This window comes from Gopherus flavomarginatus, chromosome 4 (genome assembly GCF_025201925.1).
Source record: "Gopherus flavomarginatus isolate rGopFla2 chromosome 4, rGopFla2.mat.asm, whole genome shotgun sequence".
Taxonomy (NCBI): Eukaryota; Metazoa; Chordata; order Testudines; family Testudinidae; genus Gopherus; species Gopherus flavomarginatus.
This window is the reverse complement of record NC_066620.1, coordinates 13,113,525-13,129,652: the sequence shown is the minus strand read 5'-3', so window position 1 is coordinate 13,129,652 and position 16,128 is coordinate 13,113,525. Positions and strand designations below refer to the sequence as shown.

General features: G+C 40.5%; 1 protein-coding gene across 4 annotated transcripts in view; it reads right to left on the bottom strand.

Annotated features, from left to right (window-relative positions):
* MACROD2 (mono-ADP ribosylhydrolase 2) overlaps nucleotides 1-16,128 on the bottom strand; it is a 1,364,702-nt gene that overhangs the window by 1,216,824 nt on the left and 131,750 nt on the right. The window lies entirely within an intron of this gene.

Sequence of the window (16,128 nt, the reverse complement as noted above, 5' to 3'; positions counted from 1 at the left end):
TTTTATAAAATCGATTTTATTAATTTCGATTTTACTCTGTAGTGTGGACGTGCCCTATTATGTGATATGTGGAGCCCTTGGCAGAATTTAAATCAGCCCCATGCCAGTCAGGATTAGGACACCATTTTGCTTTTGCAGTTTGTACCATACTAACACTATCAGTCCCTGTCTTGAAGAACTTAAAATCAAATTAAGAGATATAGGTTGGGTGAGGTAATATCTTTTATTGGACCAACTTCTGTGGGTGAAAGAGAATCTCTCGAGATTTACACAGAATTCTCCTTCATATCTGGAAAACAGCTCTCGGTAAGCTCAAAACCCTCTCTCTCTTATGGAGCCAACTTCTGTTGGTGGAAAAGATACTACCTCACCCACCTTGTCTCTCTAACATCCTGTGACCAACAAAGCCACAACAACACTGCAAAAAAATTTAAATTAAGAAAAGACATAGTAAGTACCTGCAATTAAAAAGTAGAGCAGGTAGAGGAATGAAGAGAAGAGTAACAGTGAGAGGAAAGCATAGTTATGTAGATAGCCACATGTATAATTTATATTCCCATTCTACTGAGCACTGTAATAACAGATACTAAGAAACAATCTCTGCTCTGAAGAATTTACACAAATCATCAAGGTCTCTTCTGGCATCTGCAGTAATATCAGTAGTCCCTACTGGACACTTGAATGGTCATCATTAGTTAACAATCTACCGTAGGCACCCCAGTACAAGCAGGCTTGAGCAAGTATTTGAAGAATGATACAGTTCTACTTTATGGATTACTGCAGGAAGGAGATCTAAGGGGCAGTATGGAGGAAAGCACGAAAAAGCATGAGGAAAGGCTCACCCTGGTGGAAATGGCTGGAACTGAACACAAGTCAGAAAAACAAATCAAAATATTTGTGCTAACATGTTAAATGAGTCCTTTAAAACAACGAGGAATCAGGTGGCATCTTAAAAAGACTAACATTTATTTGGGCATAAGCTTTTGTGGGTAAAAAACCCATTCTTCAGATGCATGGAGTGAAAATTGCAGGTGCAGGCACAAATATACTGACACATGAGGAGAAGAGAGCTCTTTTTGTGGATACAGACTAACACAGCTACCCCTCTGATTCCTGACACCAGGCAAGGGAATGAGTCCTTTAGAAGACCAAGATATTAATGTTAGTGACAAAATGATTTAATTTATTAAAATGTCCATGTAGTTTTAAGAACAGCTGTGACATTTTGTTTTAAAAATTGTTAGGTATTAATATGGCTGTTATTTTAAAAATTATTTCATAAAGAAAGATGAAGAGAAAAATAAATACATTTTAAAACAATAAAAATATGAAATAAATGTCAGCAATAAAGTTTAATTATGTACACAGCTAGTTTAGAATCAATATCTAGATGCAATACCATTATAAGATGCTACATCTTGAGATACTGTTTTGAGATACTGATTGATCAGACTGTAGTTACTAAAACCAAGTAGGTTTTATCCTCTGCGTACTACACTTCCACTTTGATTGATGTAAGTAAGATTCTCTCAAGGGCTTAAAGGCTAATATTGATCGGACAGTACTTCACAGGAGAATAACCTCAGCAATAATCTTCATGACACATAGGAGACCTTTGTGGAAATCACTTGTTGACTTGCGTTTTGCACTTAGGGCCTGATCCAAAGCCTACTGACTTCACTGGACTGTGATCACACCATCAAAGGAGAGGTTCAACAATTTTGTGAGGTATAAGGAAGAAAGATATACTAGCACTTATTCTGAGGACAGGATGTACTATTATGAAGGGCTGCTTCATACTTCACTAAACATGTCAAACAGTTTTTTTAAACAGATGGAGAGTATCCTGTTATATCCTGAACAAACTTCACTGAATTAAGTTAAAATTTATTCAATTAAGTTTAACATCTTCTGAGTTCATTGTGTTAGAAATGCCAATGTTTATGTAAGGCGATTGTATGGACCTTTTTAAATAGGAAGACAAGGATAATGCAATCTTGGAAGATATTAGGAAATTCAGAGGTCTTTTTGGAACAGTGTATATGAAGTAGATTTCCTAGGAAGCATCTTGGGAAGAGGAGATAGCAAATTCTCCCTTCCAAAGCCTTTTGAAGACAGCCATTGCGAGAGAGAGACCCATTATATACGAATTAACTGCTTACAGATTAAAGATCCCTGAACCATATAAAGGGTGAACTAAACATTTTATGCGAGTACTTGTTCTAAACTGAAGCTGTCATGAACTGGTAACTACAAGGACTTCTCTTGGCTGAGGGATTGAAGGACTGCTCCTGCCAGAATCTATGTTAGGGCTTGGGTTAATTCTGCTAAGCTTATTAACATATGTATAGGTTGTTTTATTGTTTTAATATGTTTTTTCTGTAATGCTTTTTAATTTAAGAATAAAACAGGACTGCATAGAAAGAACTGTGCTACAGTTATAAGCTACAACAATCTCACATTAACTGTTTCTGAAGAGAAAGTAAGCAGGCAGTGGTGCAAGTGAAATCCATTTCTTACTGGCATGGTGGGGCAGAGGGGAGGAAGGCCCCACCTCCCAGCCCAGGGCCCCCATACTCTCCCCATCCCCACCCCATGATCCAACCCCCTTACCTGGACCACTGAGGCAAAATCCAGGTGCAACTGCCCTGATCTGTGACACATACTACATGTTTGTTTCACCCTGTATCTCTTCTGAGACAAAAATGCAAATTAGATTGTAATTACAGAAAAGCACCCAGGTTGGAGTATATAAATAGTGTTAAAAATGCTAACATACTATTGACAGCAAGCAACTTATAATTTTGACCTGCAACTTGACAGAAATACTAATAATAAGCAGATGGAAGACTGTAAATTAACATCTGGAGCTCAGACCCAGGGAATCAGATCCAATCAAGTAGTTCTGAAGCATTATGGCAAGTGCAGCATTATTTCTAATTAGATGAGGTATCAGGTATCTGTTTTGCAGCACATGAACACTGACAAATATGCTGCAGATGCCTCTTCAAACAAGGGAAACAGAAGAATAAACTTAACTAATACAGTTCTTTTTGAACTAACAAAGACAAGGATATACAGGTGCAAAATCAAAAAAAATTTCTCCCAACCTTAAAGTTTTAGCTTGTTAGTAAATATATGTTCAACAAATGGATTAATGTAATCAAAAATTTAAATAATTTTCTAATGACAAAATAAGTATTGCTGCTTTTTTGTAAACTGAAGATGTAAAAACATTTAATTAATCAGCATTCAGTAAAACATTGTTCTTGATTGCTGGTCATCAAATTATATCTTAGCTGGAATAATGTTTATAATGGTAATTGTTTTCATTCTTGTGTTCACAGACAAGAAAACCACATGCTGATAAACAAGTCTTGGCTATTTATTACAATATGCTGTTTTCCCTACTAAATACATTTCCCTTACAGAGAAAGGATAAAAAGTAAAAATCACTCATTCCAGTCTTTCCAGGTAGAAAGTTTATTTACAGAGAAATGTTATTTTACAGATTACAATACTAAGTATTTCTTTAACTGTACTGGATTTCATTTTTCACTTATTATAAAAATCAACAAATTCGTTAATCATAAACCAAAACTGCAGAACTACAATACCCACCTGGTGAAGTGAAGAAACAGATCGACAGAGCCAGAAGGGTACCCAGAAGTCACCTACTACAGGACAGGCCGAACAAAGAAAGTAACAGAATGTCACTAGCCGTCACCTACAGCCCCCAGCTAAAACCTCTCCAGCACATCATCAAGGATCTACAACCTATCCAGAAGGACAATCCCTCACTCTCACAGACCTTGGGAGACAGGCCAGTCCTCACTTACAGACAGCCCCCCAACCTAAAGCAAATACTCACCAGCAACTACACACCACACAACAAAAACACTAACCCAGTAACCAAACGCTGCAATAAACCCACCGGTGCCAACTCTGTCCACACATCTATTCAAGGGACACCATCATAGGACGTAACCACGTCAGCCACACCATCAGGGGCTCATTCACCTGCACATCTACCAATGTGAATGTCATCATGTGCCAGCAATGCCCCTCTGCCATGTACACTGGCCAAACCAGACAGGCTCTACACAAAAGAATAAATGGACCCTAATCTGACATCAAGAATTATAACATTCAAAAACCAATAGGAGAACACTTCAATCTCCCTGGACATGCAATAACAAACTTAAAAGTGGCCATTCTTCAACAAAAAACTTCAAAAACAGGCTTCAACGAGAAACAGCAGAACTGGAATTAATTTGCAAACTGGACACCATCAAATTAGGCCTGAATAAAAACTGGGAATGGATGGGCCTCTACAAAAACTAATTTCCCGCTGCTGATACTCACACCTTCTTGTCAACAGTTTGAAATGGGCCACCTTATTTTAATTGGCCTCATTAGCACTACAAAAGTGATTACCACCCCTTCTTGTCAACTGTTGAGAATAGCCCACTTCCACCTTAATTGAATGGCTCGTTAGCACTGACCTCCCCCACTTGGTAAGGCGACTCCCACCTTTTCATATGCTGTGTATTTATATCTCCCTACTGTATTTTCCACTCCATTCATCTGATGGAAGTGGGTTTTAGCCCATGAAAGCTTATACCCAAATAAATTTGTTAGTCTCTAAGGTGCCACAAGGATTCCTCATTGTTTTTTCATTAAAACACGAGTCCACTCCCTTCTGTACTATTTGAAGGCATTACAATTTCTATGAATACAAGACATTTTCTGAAATAAATATAAGGACCAAACTTTCAGTTTTCACAGACTACCGCTATTTATTGAGACTAATACCTCAGGGACTCATATATATCTTATGCACATGCTGGATTTCCTGTCATTTTTCAATAAAGATTTTTCTTTACAAAAATGAAACAAAGGATAGGGGTGGTGGCATAAGCATCATGCACGGCTATGCTGTATCTTCGGATTGAGAGTGTCATGGCTCAGGCCAGTTGGGTCTGGGAATACTGCAGAGTTCAGGTAGCCCTATGACACACATGAATATGCAGTTCTATGCTGCTTGTGCACTGGATGAGTTTCCGCAGATGAAATTCTATTCAATTCATTCTACTGGAGCAAGAGGCCAGAACTGATCCTAGAATTGTTCCTCAGTTTGCTAATATGCTAGACCCAAATCTCACCCGCTTTGTCACAATGCCTTTCAGAATGAATATGCCAAATATATGTGCCTGGCTGTAATATCTGGAATCACTAGACCACATTTCCCTCAAGAGCCATGAACGGAATCCAAGGTTTTGGTTTACTAACATTCCTCCACCGTCTAGCAATGTGACTCACATCCCTTTGTAATACCTGGCCCACTTAGAAGATAACAGCATATTACTATCACCACTTACTCCTTTGATTCCAACAGTAAATATCTGTGCTATAGATCTTGAGATTCTGCATTCAAACTATGCTAATAATCCATTTAGGAGTCTATACAGCTCCCCACAATGGAATTTCTGGGGGTTTCCTAGGTTAAAAAAAAACTGAAGTAGCATATAAAAATCTGCATTAAAAATATTAAGGTTGAGAAGTCAAGGATCAAAAGATAGAAAATATCAGAATAAAGGTTTCATGTATCACCTTAATTTGGCTCCCTTGGTCACATGAATTATTGTATAATCTTTAGCTATCTATCACACACTATTTATTCTGCAGGAACCCTGCCTCATTCAATGTACAGGATGAGAAGTCAGTAAGGCAGAGAGATAATGCTATATTGTGTATATGCTGCAGTTACAATACAACATTGTAGAATAACATGCTTTGCCTTCGACTCATTTAAACAGAAATATAGAAAACAAAAGAGGAACTGCTGTTCATTTTGTTGTTCACAAATTTCCTTTTTTCTGCACGTACTATTTCAAAATCAGTGTACAACTGAAACCTCAGGATACTGTGTGATGATGCAGTTATTAAAAGATAGTAAAGCCTTCTGCAAGGGCCAGCCAAACCAAACACAAAGGATAACATTCAATCAGGTAGAGAGAAGCAAGTTACACACTTATCTAACACTGCTCACAGTAGAAAATGCAGGAAAATGTTTTCAGATTACTTGCTGAGCTACGACATCATCCAATTACATGAGCATATTAAATCTGAGAACTAAAAGCACAGTGTATCTTGTAAAACAGAAAAAAAAATCCTGTTTTCTGATTACACGGTTAGCTATGACTTGATGCAATTAGCTTAGCTCATTAAGCCTCAAAACTATGAGCACAGTGTATCTTGTATATGGTTTACTGATAATACTGCATGCTTTGCATCTGATTTAAGGAATGTAGTAACTGTGCAAATTTGGTAATCTTAGGGAATTAGGAAAATCTGTAGATATAACTTTTCTTTGCTAGCGTTAATGTTTGAAAACTAAAAAAATTTCTGAAAATCAAGTATGATTATTGCTGTAATTTCAGTCAACGTAGCCATGATAATTGTATCTGATTACACAATTGTTTTGAAGTTGAACACAAAATGGCTTGTAGGAAGGATAGCTAACATTGCTAACACTACTTCTACAACTGCATAAGCAGAATATGATAGTACAGGAAGTTTTTCTGGAAAGGGAGAAGGGGAGATCTTCACCTCACTAGTTTGTTATATTAACAAAAGTAGTCTTTAGCCTTTAGTCTGCAAAGTTAACCCTCCAGCTTTGAAATTAATGTAACTGAGGCAACACTGACTCCCTGAAACTACAGATAAATAATCCAAAAAAAGAGGAATGTGTGAACTACTGAAGGCTCAAATTTTGGACCAGCATGCAGCTGGCTTGTTTTGATCAAGAGTATCTCTGACTGTGAGGAAAGGAATCTTCCCCAGCCCAGATCATTGTAGCTTAGCAATGCCAATGTATTCTAAAGAAGCAACTAGCCTACATCCCACTTGCACTTCCACCCTATGGCAGCGGTTCTCAAACTGTGGGTCGGGACCTCAAAGGGTATCACCAGGGCTGGCATTAGACTTGCTAGGGCCTGGGGCTGAAGTCAGAACCCCACTGCCTAGAGCTGAAGCTGAAACCCGAGGGCTTCAGCTCTGGGTGGCGGGGCTCAGGTTACAGCCCCCCCTGCCCAGAGCTGAAGCCCTCAATCTTCAGCTTCGACCTCAGCCCCCATCTCTGGGCAGCGGAGCTCAGACTTTGAGTTTGGCCTCACTGCCCAGAGCAGCGGGGCTTAGGCTTCAGTCTCCCTGCCCAGGGTCATGTAGTAATTTTTGTTGTCAGAGGGGGTCACAATGCAATGAAGTTTGAGAAACCCTGCTCTATGGTGTCTGTGAAAGAGCAGTAGGCAGTGGGAACTGGCTACATTGGCAGTATAGCTAGTGGATCCGTGTAATGTCAGATCCATTGAGCCCAACCCTAAATCTCTACTATGCAGTGACACACAGGGAGCAGAAGGAAACCTGGCAAAGTGAAGCTCTTTAGCCCAGGAAGTTTCATATTCCTCACATGGGCTCTTCAATGCTATTTCCCCCTGGCATAGTTTGGTTTTAGGACAGGGGTCAGCAACCTTCGGCACGTGACCCACCAGGGTAATCCGCTGGTAGGTCGCGAGACAGTTTGTTTACATTGACAGTCCACAGGCACTGCCCCCAGCAGCTCCAGCGGCCGCGGTTCACCGTTCCTGGCCAATGGGACCTGCGGAAAGTGGCGCATTCTGCAGGGACGTGCTGGCCGCTGCTTCCTGCAGGTCCCATTGGCCAGGAACGGCGAACCGCAGTGACTGGGAGCTGCAGGGGGCCATCCCTGTGGAGAGTCAATGTAAAAAAAATGTCTCGTGGCCCGCTAGCGGATTACCCTGATGAGATGCGTGACAATTCCTGCTTTAGGAGGATTTCTCATAGCAATAAAGGAAAGGTCAGGATTTAATCCCAGGGCCACGTCTATTTTGACATATTTTGTAGGTGATACCACCAGCTGCAGCACACTGAGGGCTCAGTGCTGTCTACCAAAAACAAAACAAAAACAAAAAAACTCAAAGACATGTGAGCCCTACCCAATTACTGTCTACTCTACTGTTTCCACCACTGCTGCACCCAGTGGAAATTCACTGGTTGTGAATTGTTACTAAGTTTGCATCCAAAGAGAAATGCACACTGTCTCAGCACAGTGTTAACTGTGAACCCCATTCTTCTCTTTTCCAGACTTGTCTGTCTCCATTATCAACAATAAGTGCAGTTTCATCAGTATCAAAGCCTAATGCAGATAGGATGAAACCATCTTCAACACCATGTCAAGAAGACCTGCTTGGAAAAATTAAAGCACTTCAAGACTCCTAAGAGTCAGAACTGATATCTCGAGGAAAGAGAAATGCAGCAATATAACCTAGTGAATGCCAGATTTAAAGCACAACACTAGTCTAAGGAAAATTTTAAATATCTGACATTTTGCTCAGCAAACCCCCAAAAAAAGTTCATAATGAGAGAAGCAGCTCTTCAGAACAAATAGTAAAATATATTAACAATATATTTACTTAATTTTGTTGACAAATGGCAATTATTGCTTTGCTAAAAACAGGCTACATTTGTGATACTAACAGAAACAGTGTCCACTGTAAAGTATTGTGCATAAATTTCAAACCAACTGTATTTGTGTTTCAGCACTATGAATTCTGTTCACAATATTCACCTATCACAGTTTATATACTAAAGAATAAAGTAGAAAGTGTGAAAAAACTAGTTCATTATTTAAACCCAGTATTTAATTTTCCTTCTGCATGAAGTTTAGCATATTTCAACTTGGATAAAATAGGTTTTATGCATGCTACTGAACTAATAAGTGCATAAAGAAGTCAATTAAAGACTTGGCCAACACAAGAGCAAGTGTATCAAAACTGAAGACTTGATGACTAAAGTATATCCATAAAACATTTAGCACCATCTGTCACTAAAAATATTAGGGGGATTAGAAATATTATCCCTGAAGAATCAGATATTCCTACAAGATTATAAAACAGGGGTTGGCAACCTTTGGCAAATGGCCCATCAATGTAGTTCACTGGTGGGCCGGGAGACATTTTGTTTGCCTTGACTGTCTGCAGCCACGGCTCCCCGCAGCTCCCAGTGGCCACGGTTCAGCATTCCTGGACAATGGGAGCTGCGAGAAGCAGCACGGGACGCAAGAATATGCTAGCCGATGCTTCCCGCAGTTCCCATTGGCTGGGAACGGTGAACCATGACTACTGGGAGCTGCAGGGGGCCATGTCTGCGGACGATCAATGTAAACAAATGTCTCATGGTCCGCCAGCAGACTACATGCCGAAGGTTGCCGACCCGTTATAAAACCTCAGAAGTGAATAATTAGTTAAGGATGGCATGACCAATCAGAAATAAATTCTCTCCATATACTGAGACTCAAAGAAAAGATTCTCTGCTTTATTCTTCAAATACTCATTGAAAAGGTCCTACCAAATTCACAATCATTTTGGTCAATTTCACAGTCATAGGATTTTAAAAATAGTAAATTTCATGATTTCAGCTATTTAAATCTGAAATGTCATGGTGTTGTAATTGTAGGCGTCCTGATCCAAAAAGGTGTGTGGGGGGGGAGTGTTGCAAGGTTATTGTAGAGGGGGTTGCAGTACTGCTACCGTTACTTTTGTGCTGCTGCTGACGTCAGCATTGCCTTCAGACTAGGGCAGCTGGAGAGCAGCGTCTGCTGGTCAGGAGCCCAGCTATGAAGGCAGAGCCACTGCAAACAGCAGCATAGAAGTAAGGATGGGATGGGATGAAACGGTCACCCTTACTTCTGCACTGCTGCCTGCAGAGCTGAGCCATCAGCAGCAGCCGCTCTCCAACCGCCCAGCTCTGAAAGCAGCAGTGCAGAAGTAAGAGTGGCATGGTATGGTATTGCCACCCTTACTTCTGTGCTGCTGCTGGCAGGGCACTACCTTCAGGACTGGGTGCCTGGCTAATAGTCACCGTTCTCCGGCCGCTCAGCTCTGAAGGCAACACAGAACTAAGGGTGGCAATACTGTAACCTCCCCCCCAAAATAACCTTGTGACCCACCCCCGCAACTCCCTTTTGGGTTAGGACCCCTAATTTGAGAAATGCTGGTGTCCTCCGTGAAATCTGGCCTTTTGTGTGCTTTTACCCTATATTACACAGATTTCACGGGGGACACCGGATTTCACGATCCGTGATGCATTTTTTCATGGCCGTGAATTTGGTAGGGCCCTACTCATTGAAGTCCATCTGTTTATTTAGGTCAATGAGGAAGCTATAGTGCAGATATCAAAACATCCAACATCCACCCAAGCAGGCCATTTAAAATAGCCAAATAAATTTAATTCATATTCTGAGGCATTTTAACATTAACAGCATTGAAGAACTTGAGAATGGAAGTCACAAACATCCTCTATTTAGGAAAGACTGCCAAGGTTTTAGTTTATATTCATTTCTGTTACTAATCTAAATATTTAAGACTAAAAATATCAGTGATTTGTCCCCAATCATTTCCGTGCTTTGAGTCATAGTACTTTCTCACTATAACACAACAAAATCATGATGAAATATATTCATTTCCTGTCCCTTGCCTCCTACTTGGAATGATTACTTTGTTAACAAATTTCACTAATGAAGAGCAGTTACAAGTTCTGACTCTGAAGATGACTTTTTGTTTTGTTGTGTTTCATTTTGTTTATTATTTGTTTTGAAATCTCTATATTAAAAGAGAAAAAAAACTGGTAGACATAGTACAGAATTAATTATACAAATAGAAGTCTGCAGGTATACAGAAATCTCAGAGTGTAATTGGCAGCTGAAAAAGAGCTACATTTTTCAGTGTGTTCGTTGAATCAAATTTAACATAACATGACTGAAAAGTCCACTTAATGTTTATTAAGAAGCAGAATAACATGTTTGAAGTCATGTTAGTTATTCTTCTTGCAGCTCCCCTCAGGCTACAGAAAGGCCAACATGCGTGTCAAAACAGAGTCTTTAGAATAAATTATGGTAATAAGATTCTTTGTAGTTAGGAAACTCAGTTGACCCACACATAGTATTGACAGTACCTATTTGGTGTCTATCAGGTAACTCAGTATGTATTAGATTGCACAACATTCCCTCACTCTCTCTAACTCATGAAAGTCCATGAGCATGATCTCTTGAGCTAAGTTTTCTCAGCATGAATTATTATTGGCTGGGTCTGAGTTCTCTCTCACTTGAAGGCCTCAGGTTATGTAGTCTGGTTGTCCTTAAAAGCAGCTTATTGCATTAGAGAGTGTGTTAACTATCTAACCAACTTTCTCTCGATATGTACAAGGTATTCCCTAGAGTAAGAAGGAAAAATTGATGTGTTTTAAGTTGAGCACTGTATACAACACAAGTCATCGTATAACACTCTTACCCAGCCACCAAAAGAGCTACATAAATGCCCATATAAACTGGTGAGCAACATTACTGGTGTGTTCAAAATAAAAAAATGTGCCAAAAAGAGCATCCTTCAGGAAGAATAAAAAAGCCAGTACACTTTCATGATTACTAAATCAAGGTTATGGGCAGAGTCAATCAATGAAATAAAACAACAATCTGCTCTGATAGTTGTAATTTGCATTTCTTCTTTTACAACAACTAAAATGGCACTTTATTATGACACACTGTACTTTGAATAGAGTATGAATATGTATATTGTGAATAAGTACTACAAATAACTTATTTCTAAATGCAGGGAATGCAAATATCTTACATATATACACACTGTGGTGAATTTCAGAAATATACAAGTTAAAATGGAATGGATCTGTTAGGTAACCCAAGCATCTGTTTGGGATTGGCTCCTATTGTATCGTTTTATTTTAGTTCTTTTAAATTAGATTGATAATGATGTTTTCACCCTTTTCCCTCAGGAGACCATATAAACAAAGACTTTCTGGATATTGAGTTGATGTTTTTCCTCTTAATTTCATCCTATTTCTTCCTGTCATATTCTCATATGATAACTCCTCTACATCATTTTCTTCAAATATTAGTAAATCTGTGTCCAACCACAAATTCCTCTCTTAGTCAACCTCTGTGCATTTAGCTCTAGGTTCCTCTACATCCTGAGTGTGAGGAGAAGACTGAATGCCATTTTTAATTATGGCTAAAGAATAAATTTAGGACTGTTAAGACAAACATCACCTACAGTGCTGTTTACCCTACACTCCAAGAGACAACTCCCATTGCCAAAACATATACAAATACCTACAAAAACAAAAAACATATTCCAACTTCATCCAACTTGCTGTCATGCACGTCAGAGGTTCCCTCATACTCTCTAATACCAACAGATTGGCAAATCTGACTGTCACACAGTCTATCCATTTGGAAAATTATTCTGCTTTAACATTGCGGAGGTCACTACTCAGGTTTTGGATGACAGTGAGTTGGATGAAATTGGGGTATATATTGTTCTATGGCACAGTGGGCAAACTATGCCCCCCAGGCCGCATCTGGCCCATCAGACCTTTTAATCTGGCCCTCGAGCTCCTGCCAGGGAGTGGGGTTGGCAGCTTGCCCCCTTCCGGCACTCCAGCTGGTGAGCGGGGTCGGGGGCTTGCCCCACTCCACGCATGCCGTGGCTCCACGCAGCTCCCAGAAGCAACGGCCTGTCCCCACTCCTGTTCCTACATGCAGGTACAGCCAAGGGGCTCCACACGCCCTGGCCCAGCCCTGATTCCATTCCTGCCCTCCGAATCCCTCCGTCTCAGCCTAGAGCACCCTCTTGCACCACAAATCCCGCATCCCCAGCCCCACCTCAGAGCTCGCACGCTCCCCGCCCCAGCCCAGAGCCCCCTCCTGCACCCTGAATCTCTCATTTCTGGCCCCACCCTGGAACCTGCACCCCCAGCCCAGAGCCCATACCCCCTCCCACACCCCAACCCCCTGCCTCAGCCCAGAGCCCCCTCCCATACACCGAACCCCTTTGCTCCATGCCAAGCCCACAACACCCTCCTGCACTCCAAACCCCTTATCCCTGGCCCCAACCCCCAGCAGGAGCTCTCACCCCCTCCTGCAAGCCGATCCCCAATTTCATGAGCATTCATGGCCCGCCATACAATTTCCGTACCCTGATGTGGTCCGTCATGCCAAAAAGTTTGCCCATCCCTGTTTTACGGTATTTGTTGGAAATGGAAAAAGATGTCTCTTGGAGGGTCTTAACAGCATAGTAAGCAACGTGAAGGTTGACTTTTCTTGCAGCTACTTAGATCCATGACTTCAAGGATTTATTTTGTTTTGTCATTGTTAATTTCCAAAGGTTTGTTTTTGTTTAACATCGGGTTGGTGTACATCAGACCTCTGGTCTTAAAGTTGGAGCCCTCTAGTGTTTCAGCCAAAGAATCAGATCAAAGGCAATAAGAGCAAACTCAAACCACTATGATCTAGCCTGGGGGTTCTCAAACTGGAGGTCAGGACCCCTCAGGGGGTGGCAAGGTTATTACATGGAGGGTTGCGAGCTGTCACTCTCCACCACAAACCCTGCTTTGCCTCCAGTATTTATAATGGTATTAAATATATTAAAAAGTATTTTTAATGAATAAGGGGGGTCGCACTCAGAGGCTTGCTGTGTGAAAGGGGTAACCAGTACAAAAGTCTGAGAACCCCTGATCTAGCCCCTACTGAGGGATAACAAGACACCCTGTTAGGGTAGGTTACAAATGCACCTTCTGAAGTCATGTAATATGGTAAAGAATGTATCTGATACCATATATTATCCTAAACACTCTGTCATAGTTTGAATTATGTCAACACTGTCACTATAGCTTGTGTCTTCAGCAGCATTGTGTCGAATTAACTTCTTTACTGTAACCTTAGGTCAAAATTAACATTGCGGATCTTGATCAGCAACATTTGAATGCTGCCATTTACAGTCAGTAACTTTTAAATGTCAAATAACTGTTTAAAAGACAGAATCACACAAAACTTTCAGATCTGAAACTGCTCTGCATTAAAAAAGGATCCAAAGAAAATGTTCAACATTAGAAAAGTTTTAGCCACATAGCAGGTTTTTTTATTTTTTAAGTCATAACTAACCCCTATCTTATTTTTTCACCACAAACTGGCATAGAAAATTCAAGCAGATCATGAACCACAATAACAAATTGATCCTCTAACTCAAAATGGACACCTTTCCCACCCATTTTATATTGGGAATCCCAGATCAGCCTTAACAATAGTGATTCTACTGCCACAATACTTTAATAATACTTAATCCTCATTATATCTTCCACTACCATCATTGGGATGTTTGCCCAAAGAAAAAGGTTACAATATGTCCTTTATGTATTAAAATTCAGTTAGGTGCCAAATTGTCACAATCAACATCACTCCATAAGACAGTATGTTCATCTTTAGGACATACTTGTATTTGCATTCATCAGAGGGGTAGCCGTGTTAGTCTGGATCTGTAAAAAGCAACAGAATCCTTGGCACCTTACAGACTAACAGACATATTGGAGCATAAGCTTTCATGGGTGAATACGTCAGACAAAGTGGATATTCACCCACGAAAGTTTATGCTCTGATACGTGTTAGTCTACAAGGTGCCGCAGGACTCTTTGTTGCTTGTATTTGCATGCTTTTCTTTTTCTACGTTAAACTCCTGTGGAGATGGGGAGTTGTTTCTATTTTATTGTTGCACAGAAACATGCATCTCCTGGACCACAGTTTGCTGGAAAAAGCATGGATCTTCTAGTGCTGCACTTACAGTATCTGATACCTGCATTCTTTTTCTCTCATTTCTTTATGGTCCATTTTCAATCAATCCCACCATCACCAACTTTGCTTCCATTAGCTTCTTAAACACCAGTTAAAATAATCTGAAATAGTTTATATGCTGAGATAAACTGGCAATCTAGACAGACATATGAATTCTGGCTGAAATCATGAAATCGTATCCTGAAATCACTTATCATGAATGCCACTGTGTGTATCCGCAAAGTCTTACCAGCCTGAAGAGCAGATTGCACACAACAGGGAAGTATTTAAGGTGCTTTGACCACACAAAGATTACGTGAAAGAGTAACAGCATCCCAATACTTCCTCTTCTGAGTGTTTTTGTTTTTATAAAGACCAGTGGGAAGTTACCAAGAGAGAACAAAGGAAGGTAGGTGTTGGAAGGGGGCACATAAAACAAGAGAACCCACACAGGAACTGGAAGCGTTGGGCAAAGTCACAGGAGGTGGGGAAGAGAAGTCCCTGAAGAAGAAGCTACCCATCATTAACACCCTTCATGATGCTGGGAAACCCTGCCTGCCTTCCTGGACATAGATAGTCTCCAACACCACCCAAGGAAACGGTGACCTAGTGAGGGGCTTTGTGTTTAGGAGGTTTGTCGTTTTCTAAATGATCTATACTGTCTTGTACTTCATATGATTAAGTAAAGGAGCAATAATGTGTTAATCTGAGCAACACCTGTCTCTCCATGTAATATGCTTCACAACTAGTATGTGCCTCCAGACAGAGTTAACCTGTAAACCAAAATCTTCACGTCTGTGGAGTGGAGTTCTAGCTGTGTTTAAGTATGTCGGAGTCTGAAAAGTCAGCCCCACAACCAGAGGAGTCAGGCATCTGAACAGCGGGTTCCAGCTCTCAGAAGGGAATATTAGGACAGGATCTGCATTCAAAGCGTTCTTAGAGACTCCCAGACTGGGGCAGTGGCTGCACTCCATTCAAGCCTCAGAGACTTAAAACAATGGGGGACCCAGGGACACACAAGATTGGACTTCCCTCACAGCTGGCTGGTGGGCTGCTGAAAGGGGGCCCTCAATCAAATTCGTGGCAGCGCCTACCTCACTTACGTACTTTAGAAAATCTCATTCCACCTCACTTTGGAAAATATATTTTTTTTTAATGAATTTTCAACATCCTTTAGTGGATTGGTAATAAATACATTTTAAGCAAAGATAGATCTGGTCAACATATCCAATATGAATTTTTGGTAGAATCACAAAATAAAAGTACTGTATTAGTAACGATGTCACTGGAGCATAATAGCACAAAGAACATGCAAAAACTAGCAAACAGGATTCATTTGTTACATGAGTTCCAGATCCTACATGTCTGACTTAGAGCACACACAATACTGGAAAAGAGAGAGTTGTTAAACAGTTGTAATGCATTAAATG